The following is an 11,268-nucleotide window of genomic DNA, read 5'->3' as shown; positions in this document are numbered from 1 at the left end:
GAGGTCGACTACGTGGGAGTCCAGCAACATAGCCATTACGCTAACTGCTGGCTCCCTCTTACACTCTTTTTTTAAGTCAAGTTTATGTGTACTATTAATCTGAATTTTTGATTTACTGTTTACTAAAAAGGCTTCTAATTTCTAATTTTTAATTTAATTTAATTTTTTTGCTATATAGTACATATGCTCATCAGAGAGAGAAAATAAACATCCCTTTTCCCTCATTCTCCCTTCTGGATTTTGGGGGCTCACAGATGCCCAGCATACTTTTTAAGCCCCGGGACTGGAATTTGAAACATACTATAGGCTATATGGGATTCAGCTACCCTAACTGCTAAGCCACCAGCTGGTCCTCTAAACTAATTTGCCTATCTGTGCAAGCGAGCAGATACATGTGTATATTCTTGATGTAAGTTCAATAAAATGAGGGATTTTATGATTTTGGTATTTTCTGAGAGGCCTGATGTTATAGAGGATTCCTTAGTATGACCGTATCTTTTGTGACTATAGGTAAAAATAACCCTTTGTTTTGTAAAGATACATATGCTTAATTATCTGAGATGGCTCAGTGAACTCCTTGAATAATAGTGCCGTCTCTACATTTTATATGTACAATAAAGATATGACTTTGCGATTGAATTTCAAGTAGAACGTTTTATCTTTCACGGCTTTCTTCATCTGGTTCTGTCCTTGTGTCTATTATTCTTTACCTTTATATTTGTGTTTGTTTAATCTACTACTCCAAACGGAACTCTTCACAGGGTTTCCTTTCTTTAAATCTTCTTTTTAACTATAGATAGTATCAGCTGTATATATGTGGGTACTTCAGAAAGTTCATGGAGACAAATTAAAGCACAAATTTATTTGGTGCAAAAGCTTTACAACCTTGCATAATTTTTTTATATAATGCATATTTTTCATAAATTTTTTGAATACTACTTATAGTGATAAAATTACTTCTTAAAATTTCTATACTAATTTAGAATGGTGTTTTTTTTGAGGCGTTTTTTGCCTCAGGGCATATGTACTTCTCAGAGAAAGCGACAGAGACAGTGAGAGGGGAAAGTAAAAGTATCCCCCAGTGAGGATGGCCAAACCGCAATCAATTTCTCATTCTCCTGTCAGGGTCTTGGGCACACACGCGCATGTGCCTGGCATAGTTTTCAAGTCACTGACTCTAGGGCTCTAACTCAGTTGACAATGCGGGAGTCCAGCGATGTAACCACTAAGTTCTATCCTGGCCTGTTCTTTTTTTTTTAGTAACCACATTGATAGTGGCTAATCTTTTGTATATGTTTTAATCCTGTATTAATCCTACATCTGGATAGAGTGGAATATGACATTTTAAATAAATGTATTAAATCATCAAACAAATAGATCAGTATCTATTATGTTCTAAGTGCTCATCAATTGATATCGATAAAATGATAAATAAGAACAGTACTATCTGCCCTTACAGAGGTTTTAAATTCCAATCTACATGGGGAAAATATCCCATAATGAAGTAAGCATAAATTCTGAAAAATAACACAGTATTTTAAAGACAAATCTCTGGGGACCAGCAGGTGATGTAATGGTTGAGGCTCTGGACACTCCCACATGGCCAGTTACAGTTAAAATCCTGGACCAAGTGGCTTGCTTTCTCACTTTCTCTCTCTCTCTCTCTCTCTCTCTCTCTCTCTCTGTGTGTGTGTGTGTGTGTGTGTGTCTGGTAAAATTAGATTAAGGAATGCATAAATAAAATTAACTAAATAATTCTTTTTAAAAAAGACAAACTTCTGTGTATTTCTTACATTTTGACTCCTTTTTTCTTTACAATATTGTTTTCTATAAGATGATAAGATATATAATCAGTCTATCCTTTAAAATGACAGTATTTGTTTTAATCATCAATATTTTAGAAAGATGTCTTTCAGATTCACAATTTATTATAAGAGCTAAAATAGTCTTCAAAGTCTTGTAGTTCACCATAAATAATAATCTGTATCAAATGTTTGCAAACATTTTTCGGTATAGGGACAGATAGCAGATATTTTAGGATCTGTGAACCATATGTTCTCTGCTACAAATACTAAATTCTACCCTTGTGACGAAAATGCAGCCATAGACAATACTTAAAGTAATAAATGTGGCTGTGTTCCAGTAAAATAGGATTTATGAAAACAGGCAACAGGCCAGATTTTTCCCTAGGGCCATATTTTGCTAACCATTGATATATATTAATTACTTCTCTATGGTAATCTATTTTATAAAACATATACATGACTTGCCTAGTCAACAAAACCACCAAGCTATTTAACTAGATAAAAATAAAAAATGTTTTTTCTTCTAACTATTGTGCTGAGTTTTCGTCCTTACTCTTCTTTTAGGTACAGTGGTTTATATGAGCAACCTAGAGTCAGTCTAAGTTCAAGTCTCAGAAGGAAAATGTATCTGTGTGACTTTAGGCATAAATGCATATACTTAAAATCTTGATTTCCTTCAACTATCCAATCATAATAATAAATGTACTACATAATATTTTTGAAAGATAATTCAGACTAGTAGAAAGTGCTAAATTCAGAGTTTGAGAACTAATGGTCACCTTATTAGCACAAAGTATTATTTTTGTAGCGTAATTAGCTTCTCTAGCTTCCTTAGGTAATAGTAGTCATAATGGGTTATTCGCAAGAGTATAGAGAGACTTTATCAGAAAAGCCTTTCTGTAAGAGGAGATTGAATTTGTGCTAGAATGTTTTTTTTTATGCTAGTGATTTGAAAACTAAAGAAAGTTTGTAAAGAAAAGATTTCTAAGATACCAAGTTCTGAATATTTATCTTACATTCTATAAAGAGTAAAGTATTGGCATATTCTTTTCTCATAAATTCTTGTTATTTTAGGTTCTTGTCTCTCTAATCCCTGTTAAAAATATGTTTGTTCAGAAAGAAAACAGCAAAGGTCACATTATTGAAATATCATTTCACAATAACCAGTGATTGCATGAAATTAAAATCACTTGTAAGTAGAAATGGCAAATAGAAAATGTATACATATTTGAATAATCTCTAAATTTTCCCAGTGAACAGGTTGAATGGTTTAATATTCATGGGAGTGTTAGAAAGGTTTAGGTTCTCTTTATCCTTTTAAAATTATTTTATTTCAGCAACATTTATACCAGTTGAGTTGCAAACACAGTCACTGAAATGTCATTGACATTTATACCATTTAATTTACTGGAACAGGAGATTTTGCTAAAGCAGTATGAAGGGGCTTCATAAAAATGATGGGAAATTGAATTAAAGTATAAGTTTAATTTGGTGCACAAAATTTTAAAAACCAGGCATAGTTTTTTCCTAATACACATTTTCCATGCATTTTTTGAAGATTTCTTACACATATTCAAAATGTTGGAGCTATTCCTCGTGATGAACATTAACATAAAACCCTGATGATCTGTTCTGTTAGAAAAGTGAACTTGCCAACAGCAGATCAATACTGGGGATGGATTTCAGTACTGAGATATTCACTAATAGCTATTCTAGGTCCTAAGGCAGTTAAAGAAAAGCAAATTATATCTTAATAAGAGTTACAGGTCACTAATGATAGTAAAATATCGAGTTTAATATAGAGGGTTTTAATGTCATTTTTGTCATAGAATTCGATCACTAAAATATCGGATTGATGACTTCTTACAGTCTAACGAACCTATTCAAAATTCTTTATGTCATCACATAACAAGGCAAACACTGATTATAATGACTTAATCATTTTTAAATATAAGGATAAAGTCTCCACAATGCCCAACTCTCAGAAACTCTTTTACGCTGGAGTCCATATCCATACTCCCCATTATAAAACTGGGATGAAAAAGATTCTAAAGATTTCAATATAGTTTCTTCATCTGCCTAAAGGTTTCTTTTGAGTTACACAACATAAAAGCCCCATTTAGTTGAAGGATTAAGGAAGCCTCAATAAAATGTTGTTTATATGTTGATATGAATCAATTTCATTAAAGCCAAGTGCAGAGCTAGTAGAGGATCTTTGCCATTATCAGAGATAAAAGTACCTTTGATCTTGTTATGCACCCTAACAAATGTCATAGATCTTTATGGCCCAAGTGACTGCTCAAGCTTTGATGTTGACCACAAAGCAGCCATAAGGTAGGAAAAATAGTACATGAAAGATAATCAATTACAGTATCATGTCAAAAATATAATGCTACATATTGGGGCTAGGACAGTCCAAGAATTCAATAATATAAAATATTTCGATGGACAAATTTAACGTTTAGAAGATCAATAATTACAGTTATACTTCCTTTACTCTTATAATATTCTTTACATGTTTTCCTTTAAAATTTCCAGTGAACTAGTATTACTGAGATAAGAGTGAGATCTCTGATTAGGTAGATAGGGTAAAGAGCCCACAGGATGGAGACTATGAGACAAGGTGGAGTCACTATAATGAAACTTCTAATAGAAATCATTTACTGCCCTTACCAATATTCAATGATTAGCTCTCACTAGGTGGCTGACCTATTCAGGCTCCCCCTTCTACTTCCCTGGAAGCTTGTACTCTTCCCTAATAAACTTTGCTTACTATCCTCTCCACTTGTCCACATTTCTAATTCTTCATGAGCGTCAGACAGAATCCACACAAGTGTTGAGTCTGACCACCACAGACACCTGCGTCATTATGGAGTGAAATCAGGTACTGTCATGGGATTGCTTCTATGATGATATACAGGTTCTTGGGATTTCCAACAAAGAATTGAATGAAACATGCCAGTAATGAAAGGAAAAGATTGTTTATTAAGTAATAAATGAAAGTACACTTCTGAGAGGTTGGAGTGGACCTCAGCAGAAAGAAAGAGTGGTTAAAAAGCCCTGACATTTATGTTCTGCCAAGGTTTATAATTTTTCATGTAGGTTGTACTGGTAGAGCATTGGCTGGACCCACCAATTATTTTCACTTCATTGGCTCTATCAAATTGGTTGGACCCACTGATTCATCTCATTGTCTATGTCAAACGTGGCTTAATCAGCTAGACACCACCCCATTAATCTCCTACCACTTAACCAGGGTGGGGAATTTTCTCCCCTGATCAGGTTTTAGCATTCTCTAGCCACATGGGCAAATGCTCTAGGCCCCTTACCTGCTTCCATTTCTTAGCTTTCTCCTGTCTCAATACTAGATTATTAAAAATATGGTAAGTGTAGGAAATAAAAACTAGCTTAAGGACTGGTATGAGGTATTTTAGCTTTCAAGACATAGTTTCCAAATTTTTCTGCTTATTGTAATCATGTGGAAATCTTTGAAAAAAAAAGTACTGATACTGGCTCCCACCCCTAGCCATGCTGACTTCATTGGTATGGAGTGTGATCTGAGCATCATCTATCTTAAAAACTTATTTTAAATTTAGTTCTTTCATGAATAAAGAGGCAGCAAGATAGGGGAAAGATGAAGACCCCACCATAGGGTCTTCGCACTGTGATTCACTCCATCCTCAGCCAGCCTGAACCTTGGGTGTGTGAACACGCCCAGAATATTAGGGAGTCCTTGGACTGCAAATGAAATGGAAGACCTTCTCACGTCGCAGTCTTGAATCCAGCAGTCTGAAGGCAGAACTTGTGATAGGCAGTTAGTTAGTTGTGAGCGGGCAACCCTAAGAGAAAAGTGAAAGGCTCATCCAGCTCCAGGCACCAGGAGGGCGAGGCAATTTGCCACCATCTTCCTTCTTTGAGGCCTGAGGAAAGCACACAGAGATGGTTTGTAGATTTGTTTCTCTTATCAAAAAGACCTAAGCAAGCATTATTGGTCAATGCCCCAATTCCTATTAGGGCATTTAGGTTCTCTTTATCCTTTTAAAATTATTTTATTTCAGCAACATTTATACCAGTTGAGTTGCAAACACAGTCACTGAAATGTCATTGACATTTATACCATTTAATTTACTGGAACAGGAGATTTTGCTAAAGCAGTATGAAGGGGCTTCATAAAAATGATGGGAAATTGAATTAAAGTATAAGTTTAATTTGGTGCACAAAATTTTAAAAACCAGGCATAGTTTTTTCCTAATACACATTTTCCATGCATTTTTTGAAGATTTCTTACACATATTCAAAATGTTGGAGCTATTCCTCGTGATGAACATTAACATAAAACCCTGATGATCTGTTCTGTTAGAAAAGTGAACTTGCCAACAGCAGATCAATACTGGGGATGGATTTCAGTACTGAGATATTCACTAATAGCTATTCTAGGTCCTAAGGCAGTTAAAGAAAAGCAAATTATATCTTAATAAGAGTTACAGGTCACTAATGATAGTAAAATATCGAGTTTAATATAGAGGGTTTTAATGTCATTTTTGTCATAGAATTCGATCACTAAAATATCGGATTGATGACTTCTTACAGTCTAACGAACCTATTCAAAATTCTTTATGTCATCACATAACAAGGCAAACACTGATTATAATGACTTAATCATTTTTAAATATAAGGATAAAGTCTCCACAATGCCCAACTCTCAGAAACTCTTTTACGCTGGAGTCCATATCCATACTCCCCATTATAAAACTGGGATGAAAAAGATTCTAAAGATTTCAATATAGTTTCTTCATCTGCCTAAAGGTTTCTTTTGAGTTACACAACATAAAAGCCCCATTTAGTTGAAGGATTAAGGAAGCCTCAATAAAATGTTGTTTATATGTTGATATGAATCAATTTCATTAAAGCCAAGTGCAGAGCTAGTAGAGGATCTTTGCCATTATCAGAGATAAAAGTACCTTTGATCTTGTTATGCACCCTAACAAATGTCATAGATCTTTATGGCCCAAGTGACTGCTCAAGCTTTGATGTTGACCACAAAGCAGCCATAAGGTAGGAAAAATAGTACATGAAAGATAATCAATTACAGTATCATGTCAAAAATATAATGCTACATATTGGGGCTAGGACAGTCCAAGAATTCAATAATATAAAATATTTCGATGGACAAATTTAACGTTTAGAAGATCAATAATTACAGTTATACTTCCTTTACTCTTATAATATTCTTTACATGTTTTCCTTTAAAATTTCCAGTGAACTAGTATTACTGAGATAAGAGTGAGATCTCTGATTAGGTAGATAGGGTAAAGAGCCCACAGGATGGAGACTATGAGACAAGGTGGAGTCACTATAATGAAACTTCTAATAGAAATCATTTACTGCCCTTACCAATATTCAATGATTAGCTCTCACTAGGTGGCTGACCTATTCAGGCTCCCCCTTCTACTTCCCTGGAAGCTTGTACTCTTCCCTAATAAACTTTGCTTACTATCCTCTCCACTTGTCCACATTTCTAATTCTTCATGAGCGTCAGACAGAATCCACACAAGTGTTGAGTCTGACCACCACAGACACCTGCGTCATTATGGAGTGAAATCAGGTACTGTCATGGGATTGCTTCTATGATGATATACAGGTTCTTGGGATTTCCAACAAAGAATTGAATGAAACATGCCAGTAATGAAAGGAAAAGATTGTTTATTAAGTAATAAATGAAAGTACACTTCTGAGAGGTTGGAGTGGACCTCAGCAGAAAGAAAGAGTGGTTAAAAAGCCCTGACATTTATGTTCTGCCAAGGTTTATAATTTTTCATGTAGGTTGTACTGGTAGAGCATTGGCTGGACCCACCAATTATTTTCACTTCATTGGCTCTATCAAATTGGTTGGACCCACTGATTCATCTCATTGTCTATGTCAAACGTGGCTTAATCAGCTAGACACCACCCCATTAATCTCCTACCACTTAACCAGGGTGGGGAATTTTCTCCCCTGATCAGGTTTTAGCATTCTCTAGCCACATGGGCAAATGCTCTAGGCCCCTTACCTGCTTCCATTTCTTAGCTTTCTCCTGTCTCAATACTAGATTATTAAAAATATGGTAAGTGTAGGAAATAAAAACTAGCTTAAGGACTGGTATGAGGTATTTTAGCTTTCAAGACATAGTTTCCAAATTTTTCTGCTTATTGTAATCATGTGGAAATCTTTGAAAAAAAAAGTACTGATACTGGCTCCCACCCCTAGCCATGCTGACTTCATTGGTATGGAGTGTGATCTGAGCATCATCTATCTTAAAAACTTATTTTAAATTTAGTTCTTTCATGAATAAAGAGGCAGCAAGATAGGGGAAAGATGAAGACCCCACCATAGGGTCTTCGCACTGTGATTCACTCCATCCTCAGCCAGCCTGAACCTTGGGTGTGTGAACACGCCCAGAATATTAGGGAGTCCTTGGACTGCAAATGAAATGGAAGACCTTCTCACGTCGCAGTCTTGAATCCAGCAGTCTGAAGGCAGAACTTGTGATAGGCAGTTAGTTAGTTGTGAGCAGGCAACCCTAAGAGAAAAGTGAAAGGCTCATCCAGCTCCAGGCACCAGGAGGGCGAGGCAATTTGCCACCATCTTCCTTCTTTGAGGCCTGAGGAAAGCACACAGAGATGGTTTGTAGATTTGTTTCTCTTATCAAAAAGACCTAAGCAAGCATTATTGGTCAATGCCCCAATTCCTATTAGGGCAATAGACTAATTGGGCAGTCTAATTGGGGCAACCTGGCTCGCATTGGGCACCATGAGCAATTAGGTGATCAAGTTCCTCATTCTTTACCTGTGCAGGAAAAGAACTTGTGGATTCTAATTTAAAGGAAGGACATAGGCAGCATAAGAGGACTCCCACTAATGAATATTCATGACCTCTAGTAATAAAAATAATGGTTAACTAGTACCAAGCGCGGTTGCCACCTGGCAATCTTTCTGACCAAAAGCCTTTTGGGTGTACTCTCTTTCCTTTCCTTTCTTCCTATTAAATCTTCCTTTCTACCTACTTCATTCGTGGTTGTGGTTTCATTTTGCGCCTAGGGACAGATCTCTAATTTTAGTGATCTGAACCCTAAGAACCAAGGACTTCACAACGCAGCTCAACACTTTCCCATCCGTTAACAAACTACTTCAATGATGTCAGTGTTTTCTGAAGTTTTTCAACTAAATGGGATTAAGCTCACCATACTAGGAAGGGAACTCTGTTTTACTAAAAGTTTACTGATTTAAATGTTAATCACACCCCAAAACTTTTTTTTAACAACACATAGACATTTTTGTTCAACTGGGTACCGTGGCCCACGCTGGTACATAAACTTAACCATTACCCTAACAGATACCAGAGAAAAAAGAGAAAGACAAGAACAGCGAAACAGGGGTATATTTATCACCAGCACATAAGGTCAGAGGCATCAAGTATAGATCTAATCTGTCCTTCAGGTATATAGAATTTTAGAGTATGAAGTCCTTGGTGGTTAAGACCTTTCTGTTTTATAAAGGGATAGTAGTCATGGAGATAAACATTCTTATTAAACGTCAGTCCATTCATTCAGTCACTGAAGGACCAGAGTGACTCCACTTTCTTATGAGGCAACTCCATTTTGTTAAAACCCACCTTGCTGAGAATCGGCACCATTTCAAGGAGGTGAGCCAATCGTGTAGGAGAAGGTCACACTGGGGCTAGCCAGTGATAAAAAAACAAACAAACAACAACAAAAAAAAACAAAGGAAATGCCAGAGACCTGAAGTAACTTTCATGCCCAGCTGAAACAGTCTGACAACAATCAGTAAAAGATGACTATGCTTCTTGAAATCTACAGCCAAGGTATAGACACCTGAGTGCATTCCTCAGTACCCCTCGACCTCCCCCCAACAGCCAAATAAAAACTCAGCCCAATTAACATGGGGGGCTCTTGACTCTGATCTGCTGTGTCAGTGGCGGTTGAGAGTCCTGGCTTGAGCCCAAATTAAAAAGATCCTTGTGTGCTTGCATCTGCAGAATCAGAGCCTTGGTGGTATTTTGGGAATTTCACAACCAAGGATTTAGTCACCTAACAAATAACTAAGTCCCTTCCATAAACCATATAGATTCCATAGGTTGTTTGAGAAAATCCAAAATGTCTGCTTGCATGGAGTTTACCTTCTAGTGGTCAAATGTGACAATCCACTTCCTGCTCTATTCCTCCAGGAGCAAACCTCCAGGATTCAGACTTATTCATATTCACCTCAGCAGCTCCACTCAGGGTATTACTTTAACAGGATCTAAATCTCCACACTTTAATGACAGCTCAAGCAATTAACATCTCCTAAAGGGAATCTAAATGCAAACAGCTTATGCAAAGCAATATCCCTGAAGGAGACTTTAAGCACCTAACCCCTTAGGAGCAACTTATGCAAACAAGTATCAGTTGAACTAGTTTACCCTTAATAAACATTTATTCAAAGTAATGCCCACAGGCAAATTGTAAAGTCTCGCTACCACTTGTGGGTATTCTCTCTCTCTCTCCTTTTTACACACACACACACACACACACACACTGCTCTTATTTACCTTGGCACATAACTACATATAATACTTAGGACATTTCTTATTATTTCTTTCCAAAATATACATTTGTCTTAATCAGTGAGTACTCTAGGCTCAATTCAATTCAGTGGAAGTATAGATAAAAACTAGTTATAAAAAAGAACATCATAATAAACAAAAGTTTGTCCTCAGAAAAATATTGACTATAATAAGTCAGTATTGAAAATCCAGAAGACCAGAGCTGGCACTGTAACCTGATGTTTAAGACAGCTGGGTTCCACAGCTGGAACGATGGCTGTCCACATGGGTAAAGTCCTGGATCCAATGGTTTGACATACATGTAGGATCAGAGTGTGTGCATGACCAAAATCCCAAAATGAGTAATAGAGGAGAAGGGATTATGGAATGACTACTCACCATGGGAGGTTTTCTTTTTTTCTGTTTCTCTCTGGAGAGTATACAGGCCCTCTGCTAGAGGAGTCCGACCCGGCGGGGCTCCAGGACCCGTCTGAGCCCCTTGACCTTTGAGCATCGCTTCCGGTTGGTTCAGTGAGCTGGCAAGGCCTCGACTGTACGCCCCCCGACCATGGAACAAGCTTGGGTCACTTAGCATGTTGGCAAGGCCGCCTGCTATTCACTCCGGGACTGTGATAGCCTTGCTGGGAAGTGACCCCCCTCTGACTCCCCGATATATTACTATAAAAGAATTACATAGTTTTCCCATACATATTTGTAGCAAGATTTCTCCAAAATCCCCCGACAGCTCCCCTTTACCCTGACCATTTACTGTTGATTACAGTGCTTCACTGGGCACAATAGAGGGTGTGCTAAAGTTTTTCTTGATTGTTGGAAGGCCTTTCAAAACACATTTATATAAACTTAAAAATTACCTCTTAAGCA

This window comes from Tupaia chinensis, unplaced genomic scaffold (assembly GCF_000334495.1).
Source record: "Tupaia chinensis unplaced genomic scaffold, TupChi_1.0 Scaffold000452_1, whole genome shotgun sequence".
Lineage (NCBI taxonomy): Eukaryota > Metazoa > Chordata > Mammalia > Scandentia > Tupaiidae > Tupaia > Tupaia belangeri.
The sequence above is the reverse complement of the archived record's forward strand: the minus strand, read 5'-3'. Positions refer to the sequence as shown.